Source organism: Phoxinus phoxinus, assembly GCF_949152265.1.
Source record: "Phoxinus phoxinus genome assembly, chromosome: 6".
Lineage (NCBI taxonomy): Eukaryota > Metazoa > Chordata > Actinopteri > Cypriniformes > Leuciscidae > Phoxinus > Phoxinus phoxinus.
The window spans coordinates 6,321,078-6,346,251 of NC_136881.1; the positions used below are offsets into that span (position 1 = coordinate 6,321,078).

The following is a 25,174-nucleotide window of genomic DNA, read 5'->3' on the forward strand; positions in this document are numbered from 1 at the left end:
TAACAGATGGTAAAGCAGGTTCTATTTGACCCGAATCACCCGTTTGGGTCATGCCAGGGTTGCCAGGTGCTACACCAAACATTATTTATAACGCGCCTCCCATCCAATAATCACAAATTTTGTGTTTTGTTACTTCTGATAAGAAACATGGTTTCAGATTTACAATTCTGTCCATTTTATAACGTAATTCAAACAATAAATAGTGATAAATAGTTTTGCCACTCTTAAATGTGAGGTGACAGATCGCTGTAGCGCCTCAGTTTAGTCAGCAGCAGTAAGTCATGTTATAGCAGTAAAAACACATGCATGAACATCAGAAGGTATGTTGAAAGTTACAATTTACCGAAAGGTATCATGTCTCATGTAATGCTCAATCAGCATTTAAACCACTGATATTCTGTACGCCAATAAAACAGCTTGTAAACTAAATGTCACTTAACGTGACTTTAAAAGAATATACTTAGTGTAAGTGCAAACTGAATGTAAAGTTTTTGGACACTTGCATGTTGATTGCAATTAAATGAAAATGAAAACAGTGCACAATCATCACAATTTAGTACACTTATTGTTCACAAGGGATTATAAGAAGCTTTCAAAATCTTTAGCAATTTGTTTAATTTCTTCCTTTTTTATAGCTGTCACAATATCTTTGCATATTTTCCCATAACTATGGCCACCATGGTTAATTTTCCTAACAATCTTGTTGATAATGTGCTCATCCACGAGCAATATGACTTATGTGTTCTATTTCTAAAAAAAAAAAAAAAAATCTGTTGAAGCATTACCTTTGTTATGAACTTAAACATCTCCTATCACCAACTAAGTTTGGGAAGATGAATGGGCACAATTGCCATGGGTACAAATGCTATATATTAAAAAACATTACTCACAAGCAGTCATATGTTTGGAGCAATCGTCATAATGCACTGTAAGGTATCACATCATATTTGGAATTTATCGTACAGCTGTGCTCTATAGATGGAATGCTGATATGTGGGTTGGTGTGTGTCTGCGTCCCGTGCTGAGCGTTTCCGTGCATGTGTGTTTGCCGTGCAGATCGGAATCAGGATTTATGGGTGTAATAATGGAAGCTCTGTGGCTTCATTGAAACACACCAACACGCTTTCTCTGTCATCCTACACATTTATCTGTCTAAGCAGTATCTAATGGCCAAGCGAAGGCTGTTTTTGTGCAAACATGGGTCAAAGATAAAAGCAATGCTGCAATCCACACGCCCCCACCGTGACCCGACCCTTCATCACTGCGTCCTCATAAACAACAGGGCATCCAAGCACAGTCTAATTTCTGATCTCTGACAACAAAGCCAGCTTACTCCAGTGTTATGAAACACACCTTGAAGAAATGCATCTTTGCAGGTGTCTTTCAAAAACACGGCCTTTAGATTTCTCAGACGTTTACGTCTTGTTCAGTAGGTTTTTGTTACACGTTTGATTTGTCTCAAACTGCCGCTACCACTTTTATCTCTGCTCGGCACTGCTTGTATCAGCCCCCGTCTTATTCATTCCCTATTGTTTTCTCATTCTTTGTCATTTCTGCTTTTCATCTCTTCCCCGTTTCATTCAGCTGGTGATAAACGGTTCCATTCACGCTGAGTTTGTAGTAAACAAGACATTCATTTCTGTTACTCGGCTATCCACAGTGTCACTATGCCTCCACATCTGCCTTCCTCGACTACATTTCAATGACATTCTGTGTATCTCCCACAATTCCTCACTCTTTCCAAACTTCCTCTTCCGTTGTTTTTTTATCCCTTCCTTTAATTTATGGAGAGGAACATTGCTGAGTAAAAACACGCTTCAATCAATACTAATTCTACTCCATTTTTTAAGTAGATCGCCTGTTTTTAAAAGTGTAGACCTTTCCTTAACAAGCTAAGGCTAGAGGATGGTTTTACGAATAGACCCAAAGCAGTTTTTTTTTTTATATTTAATGTAAATGTATCTGTTCCATTGTTACCTTTGTATTGTTTATATACTATTATAATATTTATTCATATTTTGAATTAGCTTTTATAGAGGGTATCCACTGACGCCACTTTCCCGCCAGAACACACCCCATCATCTATTTTTTTTAAGTGTAATGTTTTTGTGTTCGTTTTTTCAGTGTACTCAGTAGTGTAGTCCATGTAAAACATCTGCTGCTTTTAATGCTTTAGAAAACACATTGTTATATTTTTATTTACTGTTAGTGTTGTGCACTTGCCCATTTTTTTTTTTTTTTTTTTTTTAAGATTCCTTGACTTATTTGAAAATTTCTCATAATCCTGTTTTATATTTTTTCATTATTCCTGGTTTAGTCGTCTGAATGTTCCCATGGTGCTTTGGATATTAGTGGATTACAAGCACGGGTGGCCTCCCCACCAGCAAAGCCGTTCTCCCGCTACCGCAATGGTGTTGACTCGCTAATGTGCAAACGTATCAGTATGAAATATGATGGATTTATTGTCAGCTGCAATGCAGACAAGTGGTTAAGATGGAATCGCAATTTCACCTTGGAGACTGTGGTTGTGGATTAAAGAGGAGAGTAAAGATATTCATGTATAGCTTATACACAGTTCTTAACATAAGAAAACATTGGCCTGATATGTATGCGGATTCAGACTTGAGGGTGAATTAATGAGCACTTCTTTCAAATGCTTTTAAAAAAGACAAAAAGGTAGATTAATAAATTTAATCAGCTAGGATGCTGTGATTTGATCAAAAGTGACAGTAAATACTCACAGTTTCCACAAAAAAAATATTATTTTCAATGTTGAATTATAGTGAATTAAAGTTTAATTATCAGTGGTTTTAAAGAAAATTGTATAGTTCATTTGTAGATGCAGTTGTTGCTGTTTTTAGGATAGAAATATGCTTAGCATGATGAATACAAATTATATTATGAGTTTTGTTGATCTGGAACTGCATGACAGAATAATTAAGTCTGATTAAATTTTGAAGTAAAATCAGCATAATGTCCTAATGCACAATTTACAGAACGTCTATTAGATTAAAGTCACAGTGTAGAAAATAAATTATTAAAAGTGTAAGAATGAAGGAGCTAATGGTACATTCATCTCGCATCAAATCTCACATACTACATTACACATACAGTACATGTAAAGAATTACGCGTGGTCTAAAAGCCAGTGCTGAGGAATGGCGTTTTGGGTCTTTTGTAAATGCTTGTTTGATCATTTATAAAACGAACTTTCCGGTGATGCATGAGAGTGTTGACATTTGAAGTTAGCACACACATACAGACAAATAGACAGAGAGAGAGAAAGAATAACTCCTTTATGGGATCTAATATTATTGGTTTATGGTCTCATAACACTTATCTGCAGTGAACAGACCTTACTCAGTGTGATCCAAGCCAACAGAGTCTTTATTAGTACATCCACCTGGTGCCTATAACATTTCTTAAACAGAAAACATTCTGCCTGATGTCAGGGTTTATAGATGTTGTGGTTTATTGATGACCTGCTGGCCATGTCCAAGGGGCTATAGCTTCCTTTCAGATCAGTACCAAGAATGCATATACTTTGTTCTCTTGTATTGTGCAACTGCATCCACACACCATCTAGGGATTTTTACTAAAAATTTACTACAGATTTACTAAACAGAGCAAATTCCAATAAAAAAGTGCCGGTGTGAGTGTAAAGTTCTGTGCGTGATCTACTGACGACGTGCAAATTAAAGAAGACAGACACAGACGGATCATTTACATAATGATCAACGCAACATGCTTTTTTGGGCGGTAAATAAGGGTGCAAATACTAGTACATTTACTAGCGCAAACCAATCACCTTGCATGATTGCAACTTGCATTTAAATACTCTCCTTCCATAAATGTAGCATCTGAAAGGGAAACTCCTTCAAATGCATATGCAATAAGGTCAGCTTGACAGTAGTTTTTTTAAGCCAATAGACAGAGGGTATGCACTGGCTCAAGTAAATCTGGCCCCTAGTCTAATTATTCAGAACACAATTACCAATAAATTGCCTGTGCTTGTTTACAAACACATCAGCAAAATTGATACACCCGCTAAAAATGGCTTATAGAAATATGGGTGCTTCTTTTTTATAATCATCTTCTGGGAAAATGTCTCTTGAGGATACCAATGTTTAATATCTGTCGCTACAGTTGCGGCAGAACTTGACAGCCATTGAACACCATATAATGTTTGTTGGATGGAAATAAAAAAGTTCCCATAGAGTTATGAATGACATAAGCATATAGAGGGTGAGAACTGACCAATTGTAGACTTTGACTTAGATTTAGAAGTGAATGTGTGATTTCTGCCACAGCACTTCAGTCACTACATTCTTCTTTTTTGCTTCTTACTGGATGCTGCAAACATTAGACATAAGGGTTTTCAATGCTTTTTTTGTGTGCTTATTTTTAGGGTTCTTTTGTGAAATTTACTAGCGATTTCTAAATGAAAATTGTTTATCTTGTAAATCTTGCACCATTTATAGTCTAAGCCCAGAGTTTGATAGAATCGAGAGAAAAGAAACTTCACTCAGCCTCCATGTGCACAAAAAAAAAAACCGACTCGTGTGTGAACTCTTACGTGCATCTTAAGCCGTGAGCCATGTGATCCAGTTATTCACTGCTCTATCTAAGCATGCTTGGAATCTAGGCATGCACTTTAAATAACATCTTTCAAGTGACTGTAACGGGGAGAGTCGACACTTGTAATAGTCACTCAATAGTGATTCTCTAGGAGGACATTCTCTGCTGATTGCTCTTCAGAAACCCGGAGATTCAAGCTGGGAAGCCAAAAGCCTAGAGTAGCCGTTTAGGTTTTCTTCTTTTTGTTTATTATTGATATATTTAAGATAAACTGACATATAGACGATGCAATATATATATGGGGTTATAATTTATGCATATTTCTAGATTTTGAGCCACAAATAAATAAAGAGATCCACAAATACTATATACAGGAGTTTCACAAAAATGAATTAAATTCACAAATAAATAAAATGAGATTTGCTCATTTAATAAAAAAAAGTATCCACAAATATGTTTTTACGTTTGTAGCTTCCTCTGCATTTGTGGATCACTACACATTTTGTGGATTTCTTCCTGTGCATTTGTGGATCACAGACCGCATAATCATATTTGAACTCTGCACTGATTTTTGTCATTCTTAATTCAAAATAAAATGTTTATTCATCAATAATAATAAAATGCTATGTTTACACGTTTACGCATTAAACTCATTGCCATGATAAAGTGATGTATTTCCATCAACATAGGATCGCATAACCACAACATGAGGATGTCATCAAAATGATCTTGAGGCACTCACGACATATCACGGATTAATATGCTGTGTCAATTGAACTAAACATGTCCCATGGTCACAGTAATACAGTGAATTTGGATACTGATTGGTTGGGTTGAGAGCGTGCTACAATTGGTCAGCGCAATGTTGCTGTTATCTGATTGGCTATATAGGCGCCTAGGCGGTGATGCGATTTGGCACTTGAAATGTTTCATTATACACAAATGCAGTCTGTGGACCACAAATCCACAGGAATTAATCCACAAATTTGTGTAGCGATCCAAAAATGTAGAGGCAGATATTTACAAAGAAATGCCAGTCTAAGTTGTTTTTTTGTGACATACAAAAACATGTATGGACATTTTTTATTTAATTACAAATCTCATTTTAATTATTTGGAAATGTAATTACGTTTTTGTAAAACTCCTTTATATATTTGTGGATCTCGTTCTATTTTTGGGGGAATTTGTTTAATGTTTGTAAATATCTTTCTAGATTTCTATGTATTTGTGGCTCAAAATCTATTTATCTTGAGATGCTAAAATTATAACATGTACTCTCAATGAAAATCTACTTACTCTCTTGGTCCTTGGTGGCAATGAAAAAATGCATTGAATGAAAACTATTTAGACGCCAAAATATTAAGTCAGGTAACTGATTTACCTCGTGTGTTTTATGCATCATCAGATGCCATTTTAAAACCTTCCTCAATTCTACGCAAATTGTCAATCACAAACACATTTATTTTTCTACTATTTTTTACACACTAAAATCAAATTACGAATTGACTGTAACTTAGGAAGACAGCTGGTGGATTGCTTCTTCACATTTGGGTTTGTTTTCCTCCAAACACTAGCTAGGCCTACATGGAAGATCCCGGGACAGGATTATTGACCCGTGAGTCTGGGATTTATGCTCTGGTGGTCAGGCTTGGCAAAGGAGGGGCTCTCGATGTGAGATGTGATTAAGTTTTGTGACTTGTGTATGGCAGAATTGCAGGAATGATGGATCTGGGACATGGGCAGATCATATTACACCACCTGCCCTTTACATCACAAAGCAACACCCCCTCCAAGGTCACCAGCAAGGACAGAGGTTAACGTCTTAACATCTGGCCTGGAAAATTCCCGCACTGAAAAGGGGAGGATCTACTTCTGAATAGGCATGATTGACAGTTTAAAAGGCATGTGGGTTATAAGCATATGATGTAAATATAGCATCAGTGTTTATGCACTTCATTCATCACACTCTCATGCTGTGCTGTGGTGCTATGTGAAGAAATCATAAAATTTAACACTCGTTCCCCAAGGGAGTATCCATTGCTCATTTGGTTTAATTTTAGTGAAGAATGCATGCTGTTAGAGTTAAAGGTGAAGCTTCTTGTCTAAGAATGGCAGTGAATAATGTGACTTGTTTGAGAGATACTTTTGATCTCCTTTGAAATAAATTCAAAAAATGACTTATTATTATCAATTCTGATTTTTTTTTGCTGCTTAATATTTTTGTTTTTCTCAATATTGTTTTATTTTTAAGTATACTTTGATTAAAAAAAGTTCAAAATAAAAGCATTAATTTTAAATTGCTTTAAAACAGCATTAAAATTGATATTTAAACAATGTAAAAGTCTTTAGGCTACTGTCACTTTTCAATTTAGTTAAAAAAAAAGTATTTTCGTAAATTATGTCCTATGTGTCCTTGTTACATGTAGCCTTGTACCATAGTAATAACAGTAAATTATGCATAGCCTAATTACATGCAATTAACCCTCAACCAAACCCTAATCCTACCCTAGCTTATATTATGTACATGTAGTTAATTAATATTACTCAGTACTTAAATATAATTATACTGTAACAATGACACCTTAAAATAAAGTGTAACCAAAAAATCTTACTGACCCCATACTTTTGAACAGTAGTGTAAAAATAGTGTCAGGAATAACATTTGTGTATTATTCACAACAGATTTGTAGTTCCACCAAGAGGCAAAGGGGTTGCTTTCATCTCCAGTTCATTAGGAGAAATAAAAAGACAAATGAGAAAATTGTTGAAATTACAGTATAGAGGTACTAAAGGAAATCAAATAACATCTCATCATCATTTGCATTGAACATATCGAATGATTTCATAGCTTGGCAAATCTGAGCACAGGTTGTGAAATTGTTGAGACCTCTTCTAAAACAGAGGTGACACATGGCAGGTTAAGGTTTATTCCTCAGGAGAAAATGTGAGAATCAAGTTTCAATTTACTGCCCATTGAATTTCATTGCTTTCTCATTTTTAACCAATTGAACTATACAATAGATTTAATTTGTGTTGTGGTTTAAAACATCACAAAAGATTCTTTGCAATTATAGGGTATTCAGGTCATTGTGTTTTTTTTGGTTCTTAACGCATGTCAAATTATTCGATATAGCTCATAAACTAAATAAGCAGGTAAAATACATTTCTGAGAAAATGTTGCCGTTGTATCAGATAGGCCTATTTATCTTTAACTATCCATTTAGTTGAGTATTGTTTTATTTTGTGCTATCAAGATGTTGAGTGTAAGCCTCGTATGAGCCCTGCACATTACTGTAGGTCACGGTTCAGGTCTGTGTTTTCATTGGTGTTGTCTTGTCGTGTTGGAAACCCTTGTGAGTGTGACTGACTCATTAAGCATCTAAACAACGTGTCAGCTGACGAGTCTAATCAAGCCCGTTCTCACCTTGCTCGTTTGTTTCCCCCTATTTATACCACAGTGTGTGCGTTCATTCCTCGTCTGTCCGTTATTGTCTCACCGTTTTTGTTTTCTCTTCTAGTTTATTGTCATTGACCGCACGTCGGATTTCCTGCTGATCACTAAGTTGCCTGGTTTATACAGATTGGACTGTCCAACTGATTTCTTTCTGTTCAAGTTCATCGTCTTCTTACTCCAGCCGCCCAATTCATCTGTTATTTGATTTGTTCCTATTTCTCCAGAATCATTAATTGTTTTCACTGTGAACTTTTTAATTGCACTCATCGTTTGGGATGTTTGTTTACGGCGTGACATATAATTAATTGCCTTCAGTTTAACGATGTAACAAATGCGCTCTAGAAAATAAGAAAATAATCGTGTAAGTTTAAATGTTTCAGCTATCTGTCTGAAGGATGAGAAAATGTCACTACAATTTCGACTACAATTTATAACTACACCTGGTTTTAAGATGTGTTCGAATCACGAGTGGACAAAGCTAAATACAGGTGTAAACAGGGTCTAAAACATTTTGAGCTTGTCAACTTTCAACCACTTCCAGAGGCAGTCGAAAATGCTTTCGTAGTGTTGACGCTCATGTGGTTGAATGTGTTCGAACAGGCACAAAAGACTGCCTAGTCTCCGCGTAAATATTATGGGAAGTGCTTAGACTTTGTCGCTGAAGACCCAAGGTTGGTTTGAAGATGAAAAACATATCAAGCACAATGTTCTCTCACCACTCCTGATTTCTAACACACACTCGCATCGTTCAGCGTGGTCTTGCGGCTGTCAGAGCAGAAACGAAAGCTGCTGCTCTCCGCATGTTTTTCTGTCGTCTCTGTGCTCGCTCATATGTAAATTGTGATCTCCCCTCAAAGAAATCAGGACCGAAATTGTTGAAAGTGGGAAAAAATACGTATTAAAACACCAGGTGTAAACGGGTATGTGTCTACCGCGTACTTGTGATCCGATCAACTGAAATGCATTTTAAAGCAGAGCTATGCATTTTTGGAAATTTCTTCGCTGTATTCTCGCTTTTTGCTCGCAGGTTTCTCTATAGAGCTCCCCCTACAACTTCGGAATAGATATTTGACAACACTATCGTAAAAACTCGTTTGCGACTCTCAGATACCAGAGGCTAGTAGATCAACGACATCAAAGCAGACGGGACATTATTTACAACGTCATCTTCATGCGGGTTCGAACAGCGTGAGGGAGCGCAATAATGTTGTAAGTTGTAAGAGTGATTTTCCGCTCACAGGCACCAGGGGGAAACGAGACGACCACCATTCAACCCGAAAAAAGTTATATAACCATTCCAATGACTCTGAAGCTGTTCAGTTAAGGTACATTAAGCTAAAAAAACTGCATAGTTCCCCTTTAATACCAGGTGTAAACAGGGTTTTGCGTGAAAAATACTCACTTGTGAAGTAGCTTGAACAGTTAAAAGGACGTTGCTAAAATGATCCAGCACTAGCTATGTTTTAATGTACCGCAAACTGGCACAATAGAGGTGAAGTCAGAGCTTGGCAGAAAATCCAGGAGGCTTTTGTGTTCTCAAATCAAATCGTGTCGCTATGGATCAGAGTTCTAGTTCATGGACACAGTAGTCCTCGCTAATGCAGGAAGGATTTTACCTGAACCCCATAACCCACAAAGAAAACCTGTTGCCTCGTGACAACTAACACAACACAAACACGTCAGATATGCTGATATCATGGCTGATGTATATCTCCAGAATATTCTGCACAGAAACGTTCATATTTATTTTTTGATGATCCTGGGACAACATTCCTGTCCAAAAATGTTGTCATAACCATATCCATATACCCCCAAACCCCTACCTGTAAGTTATCCCTAAAGTCAGAGGGAAATAATGTTTGTAGAAGCTCCAAACCATGATTGTAAGCCTAAACTTCACATAAACTGTAAACCTGACCCTCAATTCTGATCGTTTGTACGTAATGTTGATCCAGGAGCATGTTGTACTTAAGGTTCAATATAATCAAATATTTCAAATTATTGCTTTATATTGACAGCAATGTATTAATCAAAACTTTTTTATTTCATAGTTACATTTATTTATTTATTTTAAAACATCTAGGCTACTTCATGTACTGGTGTTTTTAAATAAACATCTACAAGTGTACTAGATCTTTTAGTAGTTTTGCTGTAGCGCACTCTGTTATTTAAACATTGTAGCGTCATCACAACCCAGTTTGCCCATTTAAAGACCCATTCATGAGAGGTTCCCTTATTATGAATCAACAAAACATCGGTTATGTCACAACTATAGACTAAACAGATTAGCTGTGTCATGTGTTTTTTTCCATCTCGTATGTTGAAACGGGGCCATTTAATGCTCTGGGCATTAACTCCCCTCCACTTAACAGTTCAGCAACACTATTACAGTCATTATGTAAAGGTTAAGGGTAATTCACTCTGGCTTTCCATCATGATCATGGACAGTAAACATACAGCAAACTTTTCTCATGATTAAAACGACATAGCTCAAAGATGAGGGAAGCCTCCGGAGAGCTGAACATAAATCATGGTAATTGGTATCTTTTACTTGCTGGTGACCTCCAAGCTAGCTAAAATATTCATGATACTCATGGCTATGAAGAAAGGGTGTCTTTATCCTCTGGAGCATTAATGACAAACTATAGGCGTAACGCAATAAGAATGAATAGCATCTACTAATAATGTTGGTTATTTATATGCACAATTTGTTGTTTTATCACCTGAGCACCTGCAACCATTGAGTGCGCCATTCAGTTTTTGTATTTTAACGCTTTGAAAACTATAGGGTGAGGAAAAACAGAGGCTTTCTGTCATGGACTGCTAGAGGCCACTAACACCTCTGGCTATATCGATGTCCAGATTAAGGCATTGAACCCCTATGATAACAATATTTTTTCCAGCACTATGGGAGTTTTTTTCCCCCTAGAGCGTATGCACAGTGATGTAGTCTCCTCGGTGTATATGCTATGACACAAAAGACTGCCGGTGCCTGAAGCAGCTCATCTAGAACCAGTAGCTACTTTAGTGCTGCCTGTCAGCCAGGCAACGTCTTTATCCACACGCTCTCTTCTCACCTCCCACCCATTTACAAGGCTTCCTGGGACGTTCATTATGTACTCGGACACAATCGAATGGACGGATGAACCGACAAGGCCTTTAATATGTGTGTAGCAGTGCCTCTGGGAAGAATCTTTCGACTCCTCGACACGGAGAGCTGGAGATGGACTGAGCTAAAACTCTCAGCTAATTGTGGCTGTTTATGTCATAAAGCTCAGCATGAAAAAAAAAAATGCTGAAACTACAGTTCAATCACATTTTCATTATTGATTAATCTCTTACAGTATGTAGCTGGTTTAGCGTGAGACTTGACAACACAATTTCATTGGCTTTAAGCAAGAAACAATTGAACTTATGTATTGGAGTGGAGATTGACGATCTGTGTTATTGTGTGTAAGCGTCAGACGTGTTTGTCGTTATCAAGCCTGTTTATTTTTCCAGTTCAATGTTGATTTTGTTCATCGAAACTAAAATGATTAAACATTGTTTTTGGTAACAATAACTGAAATAAAGCTAAAATATAAATATTAAATAAATTGCAACTGAAATAACTGTTTAAGTTGAAGTACTAAAATCATTCAAACTAAAAGTTAAAGTAAATATTTCAATATTTAAAAAAAATATTTTAAAAATGATAAAAGCTCATAACAAAATTGCTTAAACTAAAATGAAAATATAAAAAGAATAGCTAATCAGGAGATCAACAAATATCAGTAATACTAAAATAACACTGTCCTCGATCATCTGCGTTCATTTTATTTAGAAGTATCATGTGACTTTTATGACTCTTACTTGCTCTATCTAAATTTATTCTGACAGCTGTTGATTGCATAAAAATAAATTGCATTGGATGTTAATGTACTCCAAACTTGTGCGATTTGTAAGTCCATGATGTGCTGTCGGTTTGTGGGCATGTGAACATAAATTCCCAGGCTGGGGCACAAGTTTGTTGGAAAAGAGTTAGGCTAACAGATCCTCCTTCAGTAAGCGGTGTCCAGCGGCCATTAGACGCGCACTTCAAACTGCTGTGATTTTTTTTTGTCTTGTATGTCGAACACTGAGCCCACCTTCTGCCTCACACTACAAAGCTCCAATAAATGGCCTTACAGTCGTGCTCACTTTCCAGTCTGGGAAGAGGTGTCAGGGCTGTAATTGTTGGTACACCCTGACCGTGGCACCTGGCGTGTATAGAAGCCGAAAGACGCTGAATCTCCATCAGTTGCCATGGTTTTGGAAAGGCAGCAACAGTAGTCTCAGAGGCTGCCAGTCAAATGAAGTGTTAATGCTTGCTTACTTGCTTTCTTTAAAAGCGTGTGCTTATATTTTAGGAAGAATTTGTGTTTGCCTGTTCACAGTAAGAACGATAACGCAACTGCAGATGACATCATTCTGTTTCTTCTAAGCACGCACTGCAGTTTTGTCATCTGCACGCTTTAAATGCTCAAGCTCTTTAAAGGCAACTAAACACTAACACAACTTTTTTAGTTAATGATCTGTAAGAATGGAGCTTCATAAATGCTGTTGATTGATTCGAGTAAATTTTTTGACATTTGGGTATAAAGTGTTTTAATTTTCAAATATATGGTGTAAAAAACGTCTGAGTGCTGCCCTCTTCAGGTTAAATGCAAAGCTCCTGAAGTAGGGGAACTCTGTGACGGTACTCTGTCAAGCCCTTGGTGCGAGCTCACCACGCCATTGGCAGCCCCTGGTATATCCCATGAAATCTCCCTACAACACACATTCTCTACCAGGGACAGTGAGCTGCAGTGCCCACAGGTGCACCTGTTGAGACAGAATCATTTGTAATTGTAGAGGGAGACTTGAAATCTCTGTTTTTCGCTTAATTATTAACACTAAAGCATATAAAAATGAACCTAAATGCATGGGTTTTAAAATGTTGATAGTTTGTTAGCATTTGCTATGAACATTAGCCTAATGTAGCCATAATGCGAATATTTTACCACTAAGAGACTGGCCCTCTTGCGCGGCTGCTTCGCTAGCATCATGTGGGAGTTAAGACCGCAGTTTGAGGTCTGTGTGAGGTTGCAGGGCAAAGATTGTGTAGGATTTAATTTGAGACATTTTTCTCATTCAAAAATTGCTTTTAGATTTCACAAATAATTACAAAGAATCACCAACAATGTAATTAAATGTTGATGTAGAAAGACTGAAATAGTATTTTCTTGAAGCCATACTCCATTAGTCAATTTATCAACTTCGATAAATATGTTTTTACAGTGTAGCTACAATAGTAATTAATGCTAAAATGACACTTGTTAGCCATTAGCTTAAAGTTAGCTTACATGAGGTTGACTATTTGAAGCACATTTTGACCCTTTATTTAACAATTTTCATAATACGTACACTGTAAAAAATTCTGCTGTGATTTTACAGTAAATTACTGGCTACTAATTGCATTACTTTCACAGTAATTTACAGTAAGAAAATTTAATGTAAATTACAGCAAAATGACAGTTGTGTACAGTGATTTCACAGTTAATGATACCACATCATTACTGTAATTTCACAGTGCATAACTGTATAAATATAGTTATCAGCTGTAACTTGAACAGTAATTTATTGTGTTTCAGCTGTAAAAGTAATGCAATTAGTAGCCAGTAATTAACTGTAAACTTACAATTTAATACAGTAATGCAATATGATGACATAAAAGTAGTAAAAAAAAAGATTAAACAATAGTTTCCACAATTGATTTTATTTTCAATAAAATTGTTACAATATAACAAACGTTGCAAGAGTCGTTGCATAACAGCGGGCAAGAGTAGGCAACGAGATGGCAGTCCAAAAAACACAGCCAGAGCTAAATAACAAAAAAATAGGTAGAAGTGAAGGTCTTGACCAGAAGGGCAGTCCAACATATTCAGTGGCGATATGGCAAGTAAAAACGGAGAGCCAAACAATGACCGGAGCAAATGAAAAAAGTAATACCATCAAAACAAAACAAATAACATAGGAACCCAAGACCCAACAGATGAGGCGAACCTAGATGAGGCGAAAATCTGGTCTATGGTATCCAGACTGCCTTTCAGCGTGAATAAAATCCACCCCAACTGCTCGCCAATTTCAGATCCCTCCATTTTCACATCGCTGAAGATTCTCCTCTCACTGAAGACACGTCCAGTCAAGACGTCCCAAAGTCTGCACAGTGGGTTGTGATGTAGCTGGTTCTTCCTGAACAAAATGAAGAATCAGTATAAGAAAAGAGAAGTAAATTGATTCAATTTATACTCCCAATGACAAGCTAAAATCTTACTTAAAGGGATAGTTCACCTAGAACTGAAAATTCTGTCATTTACTCGCCCTCAAGTTGTTCCAAACTGGTTTGAGTTTTTCTTTATTTGAGCAAAAAATATATTTTGAGAATTGAAAATGAAACAGTTGATGGGCCCTATTGACTTCCATAGTAAAAAAAATATATATATATATATATATATATATATACTATGGAAGTCAATGTGGCCCCATCAGCTGTTTAATTTTTTGGGTGAACTACACATCCTGCAACATCTCGTTTGGCATCCATGTAATGTGCTTCTATAATGTATTTCAGCTTCAACACATTGGACAATTTTGCTTAAAGGGTTAGTTTACACAAAAATAACAATTATTTTGTTAATTACTCACCCTCATGTACATTCACACCTATAAGACCTTTGTTCATCTTCGGAACACAAATGAAGATATTTTTAATGATATTCTGAGAGCTTTCTGACCTTCCATTGGGAGCAATGCAACTAACACATTCAAGGCCCAGAACGATTGGAAAGACATCATTGAAGTAATCCATGTGACTGCAGTGGTTTAACCAATTTTATGAAGCGATGCGGGTGCTTTGTTTTTGCAACAACAAGGAGGAGCACTACGACGCACGCATATTGTGTTGACTCGAGACTGGGTGTTGTTCCGTGAATGTGCTTTAGATAATATAATTTTGTAAACAGAGGTAAATTATGGTTTTAAATTATAAATTGAGGTTAAACTACTGGAGTCACATGGATTACTTTAATGGTGTCGTTACTACCTTTCTGGGGCTTGAATATATTAGTTGCGTAGGCTACCAATGGAGGAACAGAAAGCTCTTGGAGTTCATTAAAAATATCTTAATTTGTGTCCCGAAGATGAACGCAGTTCTTACAGGTTTGGAACGGCACGAGGGTGCATAATTAAGGACAGCATTTTTTCTTTTTTTGCTGAACTATACCTTTAAGGAATCCTGGAAACACCTTAAATCAGCATGTATTCGCCAATTTTCTGGAAGAACTGAAATGCAGATAAGAAAACTGAAACAGTTTCACAAAAACAAAACAAAAACTTTCTGCATTTTTACATTTTCCATAAAAAGAAAAGAAAAGCAGTTTTGAATTATTCACTTGAAGCTTCATATAAAATACTCAGAAAAGTAAAATGTTAGCTGCAGCCCTATTTTACAGTGCAAAGTATGGTAATAAAAGCATAAAAGCACTTTTATGAAATAAGCTTGTTCCCACATTTGACAAATTGTGTTTACACAAATATATTGCTTTAACTTTAGCATCATTTAAAGGGTTAGTTCACCCAAAAATTAAAATTCTGTCAGTAATTACTCTCCCTCATGTTGTTCCAACCCCGCAAGACTTTCGTTCATGTACACAAACGAAGATATTTTTGATGAAATCTGAGAGCTGGATCACTCTTCCATAGGCTTCTTAAGGGATTGAAACTTGCCGGCCCAGAAAGTTATTAAAGACATTGTTAAAATAGTCCAAGTGACTACAGTGGCTCAACCATATGATTATCAAGCGACGAGAATACTTTTTGTGCGCAAAAAAAATTAACGACATTATTCCACTATTCATTATGTTCTCCGTGGGCCTGAGTGTGTTCACGTAGTGTAACTGCTCAGTGCGTCTGTGTTGCACATCACACGCGTCACACACATGACCAGCGCCGGCCAATATGAGCCTATGTGGTGACGTGCAACACAGACGCGTTACGTGAACCCACTCGAGGCTAGGGCTGGGCGATAAAACGATAACGATAATTATCGCAATATAATTTTTCTCGATAAAACGATATCAGGAGTTCGATAAATGTTCGATAATGTTTTTGCGCCAAAAGCGGAACGAATCTCATTTGAACCGCGCGCCACACGGACCGTTTATCCGCTCGGCTCAAAGTCCAAACGGCAGCGTGAGCGCGAGCTCACTCGAGCAGACGCGTTTACTCTGATCGGCCTCGATCACTAGATCCAGTGAGAGCGCTTGAATTCAGCGAGGAACACAAATGTCTCAGTGATTTAAACCAGTTTAAAGGCAGATGAGAACGCGCTGACGAACAGGAGAAGCACTGTGCGCAGCGATACAGTCAGAAGCTTCTCCGTCGACACATTCCCATCATTTACCACGGATTTAACGTTAACGTTAGCCTAGTAATATTAACTGCACCATGAAATGTGGGATATATATATTGAATTGTATAATATTATTAATGTAGACAATGTATTAAAGGACTAATGGAATATAATTCGTTTTAAATAATGTATTTAGGCTACTGGTTTTCATAAATACCATAGAAACCATAAAGTTACATTTTATCTGTGGTTATCATGATGATCTAAATGCATGATGCTGGATGACCAATGGTTAATTTTAATAAAACTAAAGAATATTACATTTTACCAAATAAAAATAATGTTGTTACTTTTTTTTTAACAGATGTTACTGTTTTTGTTAATGAACATAAATTGTATGAAGTAAATCTGCATCCTAACTCAAGCTAATACTACTGAAATAAAGATATTTATTTTGTTAAGGAAAAATGACAAATGTTTGAATGTTCTACCTCGGATTTGTGAATGTTCACCTGTTTGGCAAGTGTTTGTCATGATATGTTCTGACAAGAGTAGTTTAAAAACACAACGCTCTGGTTTCTACAGCTTTCACTTAGGAGTACAAATCTGTCTTTAAACTTGAAATAAATAAAGATTTGACATTTATCGATATCGACTGATATAAAAAAAAATATTGTGATATTTTTTTTTGGCCATATCGCCCAGCCCTATGAGGGAGTGTAATTAATGACAGAATTTTAATTTGTGGGTGAACTAACCCTTTAATAGCTTCAATAAACATCTTACTGCAGAACTATATCTAGCTTAACACAGAGACAGTGTTTCGTTAGTCCGCTCTGAAGTTTAGATTGCTTACATTAGATTGACATCCGTTCAAAGTCAAGAGCTCCCTGATCAGTGTGCAGACTTGCTGGTTTATGTGTCCTCTCTGCCTCTGCCATCTCTGGGTTGATGCCCAAGAAGCACCTATAAACAAAAAGACAGAAGAAAGCTGTTAGTTTTATTCAAGTGGGATGAAAAACGTGTCAGTCCCAGTCACCACCTTTAGTGGGTCACTGGATTTACAGTACAAAGCTAAACTAAAGTTAGCTCAGTTTTAACAAGCTGACATTACTTTGATTTAGTTAAACAGCAAACATTTAAATAACGTTAACAGCAACTGAAAAACATTTTTCCATCACAAACACACAGTCTTAAATAGTCTGGCAACAAAGTAGAGGTGTGTGATTTACCCAGGTCAAGCATTATGCACACAACAACGTGCACGCTGTTTGCAGAGGATGGAGTAAGAGTATGTTGGCCTGTCCATCTCCCTATGTCTGTTTCTGCTTGTAACTGAACGTACTCTTCCTCCTAGAATTAGTTAACGTTATTACCCGTTCAGACAAAATGGCTCCTAATATCTCCAGATGTCGACCTGTTTTTAATGTAGAATAGCACAACTAATCTCCACTAATTCAGTGATAAACATTTAATTTACTATATCTTTTTCACAATAAAAGCATCCAGTTGTTTTGCAACACACTTCATTTTTCTGTTGACGAGACAGACAAATGGCTGCTCCGTTTCACACACAAAGCAGGGGAGAAAATTATGAAGTTCAGCTAACGTTACTAATTTGAGATGAATTTATGAAATTTGAACTGTATTTCAGCATTTATTTGCCCAAATTCACAACACTATAATTGATCTAGTTGATAATAACTGTCATACCCACATATAAGGCCACAGCTTACCTTATAACTTTATTTCCCGGTGGTCACCATAGAAAAATGCTGTGGGAAAAGAGAACGCTGTTAGAGAAACTAAGAAAAGCATTAAGCAAAAGTAAAAATTTCGACGATGTAACTTTAGCTAACGTGTCTCACAGTTAACCTTACTAACTTAATACGGTACAATTAACGTTAACACTACAACCAACGTCTGTTCATTCAAATTTGCGCGCTCAAACCTAGACGCGAGTCTGCTTCGGCTAAGTTACAAAAACATGACAACAGCACCTACAACAAACGCTAATTTGGTTCATACTTTTAAATAACATGCACTATCATATAAAAAAACAGCCACCAAAATGACAAAGTTTGATATTTTAAACACTTACCGGCCGCTGAATCCATCGAGTGAGACCACGGAGGAGATGAGAGCTCAGATGACGCAGTTGCAGCGCGAAAAAGACGGAATTCACAGTAGTTTCTTGTAATAGTCCCGCCTTGCATTATTTTCACAATAAAAGTCTAAATACGGTATTATATTGTGAAATATCACAGTAAAAGCCTGTGAATTGGTAATACTGCAATTTATTGTGAAATATTACAGTTATATGTTGTGAAATCCTGGAAATATTTTACAGTGTACCGTATATTTGATCAATTTCTATAATCGCATACAGTACATTGTAATTTTAGCAGGTTGAAACATTTTTCATTGCAACAACAACCCAACATATTGTACATACAAACCATCACTTTCTGATGTGACTGTTTATGCTTCTGTATTCGAGTTGTCTTTTTCTTTTGGTTGGTCAAACAGCAGTGGTCTCGTCCATTTGTTCAGTGGGAGTGTGTTTAATCCCGCTCTCCCAGAATTCCCTCCTGCAGGCTCCTTTGATTCGGCTCTTTCACGGCTCCTCTGAGACCCAGCAGAGCTTCTACAGATCTATTGATCTCAGATGGTATTAAGGGCCACACAATCCGATACACTGAACCATTTACAACCACAAAATCCCTGTTTCAACCCGAGACTTTCAATGCATGTTGTCCAGACCTTGTTGTTCAGACCTTCGTCTTTTTCTCACTGCACTTTTTCAGTGCTTGCTTTCTTTGCTTGTGTCTTGTCAGGCAGCATCCAAAGATTGAAAGGCATCAAAGTTTGTTTGACATCCTTTCGACTGAGATGCATTCTTATGATTGGACCCACAATCAAGTGCATTCGATACCCTGAGTGACTGAAATATAATCTCAGTGAGGGGTTGACAGGGAGATATTTATGTACTTTTTTTTTTATGGTTTTGAAAGAAGTCTCGTATGCTAACAAAATGTATGTGAAATATTACAGTATTTTTCCAACTGCTTACACACGTTTTCAAAAATATGTCACCTTTTTTCAAAACTCTACACACAATTCCCAAAACTGCACACACAAAATGCAAAATGCCTCACATCTCCTTCAAAATGTAACACTGCATTCAAAATGCCATAAACATGTCAGAATGAAGCATTTGCATCAAATGGCAAACACTTCTTTCATAATAATAGTACATTTTTGGATATACCATGTAAACACTGTTTACTAAATCTAACAATCTTTGGTCTTTCATAGGCTTATATCTACATTTCAATCAGTGTTGCCAGACATACGATAATTATCATATTTGTGCGATACTTTTTACCTCTGTACGATGTACGATCAATAATGAAAAAAAATCCCATAATGTACGATAATTTGTGACACTTCAAATGATGGTCGTTGTAATCGGGCTTCTACTGATTGATTTAGCTGTGGATCCTACATCTACCGTCATGATTCTGAGGGGAACGTGAACGCGGTGTTACCTATGTCTTCCATCTCATCTCACACTATGTCTTCTCAGCCAATCATCATGGAGAATGACTATCTCATGTGCACAAGTTAAAGTTCATTTTGTGTATTGTATACAAAGTTGTCATCTCTGAATGTCTGTTGTCTTGCAAGAATAAAAAACGTTTACGTTCCTACCACAGCGCAGTTGTTTCCAATAGTTTAGCAATAAAGTAATGTGAAGGTCATGTCAAAAAGTTGGTGGTCAAAATAAATGTATTTTGTATCTATTCTGTACTTTTGACTCGTGTACGATAATTTCCTACCAAATCCGATAATTTTGAGCTTCTACGATACTTGGACATTACTGATTTCAATACAATGTTCTACAGTGAATGTAATCTACTGAGAGGGGTAACAAGTACACTGTAAACACCAATGCAATGTAGAAACAGAAAATATTTATCAGGCCAAACATTACTGTTGTATACAGTAGCATACAACAAAACCATAAACATGTAAACCAAAAGTATATTCTTTAGAATACAGTAAAGAACACAAGAAGTGTGTGTGTGTGTGTGTGTGTGTGTGTGTGTGTGTGTGTGTGTGTGTGTGTGTGTGTGTGTGTGTGTGTGTGTGTGTGTGTGTGTGTGTGTGTGTGTGTGTGTGTGTGTGTGTGTGTGTGTGTCTACAGTATATAAATATATGTACACACATACACACACACACACACACATATATATATATATATATATATATATATATGTATATATATATATATATGTATATGTATAATATACAGTATTGAGATATACATTTATAATATCCGAAAGTATGTAAAAAATTATAATGATTTTAATTGTGATTAGTGTGAATACATTGCTGTTAACAAAAAGTAAATGTGTTAATTGAATTGAATTATTGTATGATAATTGATCAGCGTTCATTATTCCCCAATCATGACTCGTTTGTCTCTGAAGCTTGAATTTGTTCTGGATCATCAATCTTGATGTTATGGTGCCTTGGAAGCCGGTCTGAGGCAGAGGGAAGCCTGATTTAGAGAGAAAGAACCGCTGAACAAGTGTGTGTGTTCTGTCACCAAGTATGATGATAAGTTGGAGATAGATATGGCTTGTGATGGCAGCTCCAATCTTGGTGATGGCTGGAGGCTGAGGCTCATATCATGGCCGATCGCTGGACATATTGGACTGGTACTTTGACAGGAATACTCCACACATCACAGCTGAGCACAAATCCATCCAGCAACGAAAAAATGAAAAAGAATGAATTTATAGAAACTTTCATTGATCAAACGTCTTTTGTCATAGAAAGTCGATAGAGGTGGTAAATCCATAATGTCTTCAATCAGGTGGAGGATTAATCTGTCATTTCACAAAGCTCGATGGATGGCGGGAGGCAAGAAGAACACAGTTGGCGGCTCGATGAGGTCTGGAGTTCAGGGTCAGATATTTTTAGTTTGAGTGCCACATGGCACCTGCTGGACTGTATCAGAAGCACAACCCAAGCCCGAGATTACAGGCTATGTTCGAAATAGCTTCCTGCCATGCTACTTGTATTGATGCAGTATGAAAACAATTTGCAAATTTGTGTATTTATTTTTTGGAACCAGCAACTTCATGGTATGGAAACCATTTCTGCCTCAGAGTAAAAATAATACAAATATTTGTCAGATAAAGTTTATATTTAAGTGTGTACGTGTGTGCGTGTGTGCGCGCGTGTGTGTGTGTGTGTGTGTATATATATAGTATATAGCTTACACAACCCTACATGCTATACTTAGAGATAGAGATTGAGTTAAAGTTTACGTCTAGATTATCATTTTTCTTGCTGTATTTTACATATACAGTTTTGAGAGTTGTCAGTTATTTCATTAAGTTATTTTACTGTGTATTGGTAGTTGATAAGTAGCCTTACAAAATCATAAAAAAAATAGATGAGTACAACAGATGAGCCAACACTGAGTGCTATTTCAAACTCAGTCACGGAGATGTGAATACCTAAAGAAAAAAAAAGATAGGCATGTTTAATGCCTCACAGTTATTTTCCCATTTCATTAATCCTATTTTGGAAATGATGTGGCTCATATCTTTTAAAATTCTTTAAATCTACTAACAGGACATCTTCAAACCTTTTAAATGACAGATGCGGGTTCATTGTTTGGGCATCCCTGAAATGAATCGCTTCATCGTGTAACAGAGCCCCAGCCTGTTGGATGTTTGCTTCCTCTCTCAACCCTGAAGATGTTTTGAACCGTAGCAGACAGCCTTGCAGCGGGAGCCCTGGGACTCTATCAACCTCAAATGGTGGAGAATGAAATGAAAGCGAAAATAGTTGATGCAAGATGATGTGCAGTGAATCACTAGTGAATTGCATGGACAGAAAATGATTCCTTTTAAAGCCTGGGTACTTTTTTAGGCGAGTAGGGGTGATTGCTGGATAGAAATGATAGGAATCAAAAGGAATTGAATGATTATGGTTACACTTCTAGTTTCTTAATGATTACATCAATCAATCAATCAATTGAAATTTTTGGGAAGATATGTAAAATATAATTTTATATATAAGTAATTAACCAATAAAATAGCCATTTCGTCACATAACAATGTTTAGTTAAATATACATTAATTTGGCCAAAAGGCCTAATAGGTTTTCCGCCCCATAGTTACAAAATACATGAGTAGTAAAACAGATATATCTATGTAGAGATCTAGGACAAGGTATTAGCGTCTCCTTTTTTTGGGAAGGCCAGATGGAAAAAAAAATGTTGCTATTCTAACCCTTACTAAAGTTAAAGTCATATCTCTCAATGTTAAAAACAGACAGACACTCGGGGTATGTGGAGGGGTCATATAGGTTGGGCACAGTGTTTGTGAGGGGTTATTAATAGGAGGAACAGCACAGGAGGATAAGGACAGAAAATCTCTCACTACTGGGTTATGTATATCAGTGACACTCTCTTCGGCCACAAGCCCTCTTCACCCACACACACCCACTGAGCGCCGGCTGCCGGGAAGCTGTCTCTGCCACTCTGGAACTTTGATACTGGCAAAGCACACAAGCATGTCGGGCAGCTTTGTGTAAGCACAGCTGTGTTCATATGATGATGAGCTAACGGCTTGTGGCTGTGTTTTCAAATCAGATATCTTGAAATGCACACACACACACATATATATATATATATAAATATATATAATATTTTTTTCTTTTTTTTTTCTGGAGTGTGCTTTGGTATACTTCATCTGTAGCTGTGAAGTTCCTTTTCCTCTCGCCGAAACTGATAAGGAATTATAGGGTCATATTTCACCTTATCAAAATAAAAATAATATCTATATTTAGTACAAAGAAAATATTGCCTCTTCCTTTTACATTTTTGATTGAACTTTTCCTGACAACTAATTCAACTTAACTTATGAAATGGGGAAAAAAAAGGATGTAAAATGGATGTAAAGTTTATTTGTAAAGCCATTATTTGTTCTACTGAATTTAATACTTATTTTGATTTAAATATATTTGTGGAAGTTTTTGATTGCCGTGTTATTACAGTAAAGAGACTATCTAAAAATGTGTCACCCAAAAATTTGATTGACCGATTGAACGATTGACATCCATCCATTTTTATTTCTAGGAAAAAGGTCCAAATAAATAATCATAAAAACATGCTTATGAGCACCAATGCCATGAATGGTAAATAAAGATCATTGCACTATTAATGAGGTACTTCAGCAGCATTATCGCTGAGATATGAAACACTGGCGGAGGAATGAGGCCGTTGGGACTTGTACTCTGGGAGCTGGAAGATGACTGCCACATCTTCTGAAGATTTATTTACACACCGAACGGCTGCCAGCTTCTGTTGCCCCGGCAATATTTTTTTTACAAGAGGCCGTTTGACTGGAGCTCCTCGTAACTCAAGCTCGGTCTATCAAATCAATAAGCACCATGTTTGAATGTGATTTAGAGAGGTAATTAGAGCTGTTAATTGTTTTCATTACTCAGACTTAGCTGATGGCTGTCTGAGGAGTTTTCAGAAAGAGCTTTGCGTCTGTCTTCGGGACTCTTGCGTGAGTTAGGCTTTTTTTTGCACAGTTTAAGAGGGTGTTGTTACTGGTCTTGTTAGTTGGGTGATAGTGATTGATGTTCTCTTTTCTTGACATCAACCACTCAACAAAACTGATATCAAAGCATACCGTAGAGTGCATCTATCTATGAGCTTCTATTTCCATATGATGAAAGCATACATGACCAGAAGCTCTTGTTTGCTTCTTGTCATAAAGAGTGATAGGATTTGTTCTTTGAGTCTGACTGTGTTGTATAACCCTGCAGGATCCGTGGAAGTTATATAGACGGTTTGAGAGTAGCCAACAGTGATCCTCATGGTGACCCTATTCAGTGTGACAAAGCTCTGCAGAAAAGCTTCAGCGGCCACATCACAGCCAATGGCATCTTTTCATGCTCTGGTGCCTTGAGTGGGACAAATGAGGGTGACATTGAGCCCAACTAATGCCAAAGCTTCTTTTAGATGAAGTGTCAGGTCTGAATCTCAGCAATTCAGACTCAGACAGAGTTCATAACTGTTCTAGTTTTTCCTCTGATAATCAATTCACCTCTTAAACCTTTTCCACTGTTTCGGAAGCTACTTTGAAGCTTGACAAGCTTGAAGTTCCTCATAATTGAATGCTGGCATGCAGTTTTTTTTTGTGAAAAAGTAATTGGATTCAATAAAGTGTCTAAAAAAGGTACAGAAACACATAAAAACAATAACAAACTGGGGATGCATGGATCGGCAAATAAAAATAATTATTTTCAATATCGGACAAGTATTTAAAACTATATGATTAGGGCCGATTATATCCTGTCAATCAAAAGTGACGTAAAAAGATGTCAGACTGCAACTGATACTGTGTGTGAAGAAAATGTTGAGTTATGTTGAATTTAGGGCTGTTAAAGATAATGTGACAATAATGCATCAACATTAACAAATAGCAACTCTGTCTATTTGACCCTATGAATCACCCGTACAGTTCAAACCAGGGTTGCCAGGTCCGTGGATGCAGAAGTGGTATCACCATCTACAGGGCATTGAAGGTACTATATCTTGTGCGTTTTGCCCTTGTCCACCCAAATTTGTCAACTAGGCTACTTTATGCGAATGTGAGCAGGTAGTTGCTGAATCACAGGTGTTTCATATATGAGACG

The 25,174-nt window shown here is 36.8% G+C and overlaps 1 protein-coding gene and 1 long non-coding RNA gene across 2 annotated transcripts in view; one reads left to right on the forward strand and one right to left on the reverse strand.

Moving 5' to 3' along the window:
* The window catches only part of LOC307000062 (receptor tyrosine-protein kinase erbB-4-like), a 169,670-nt gene that overhangs the window by 15,317 nt on the left and 129,179 nt on the right, over positions 1–25,174 (forward strand). The gene's annotated exons all lie outside the window — the stretch shown is intronic.
* On the reverse strand, positions 13,790–18,657 carry LOC307001006. Its single transcript, XR_013798145.1, has 5 exons — positions 18,543–18,657; positions 18,178–18,216; positions 17,298–17,407; positions 15,314–15,372; positions 13,790–14,283 (listed from the first exon to the last, which is right to left on the reverse strand). It is a non-coding gene; the product is annotated as an uncharacterized lncRNA (long non-coding RNA).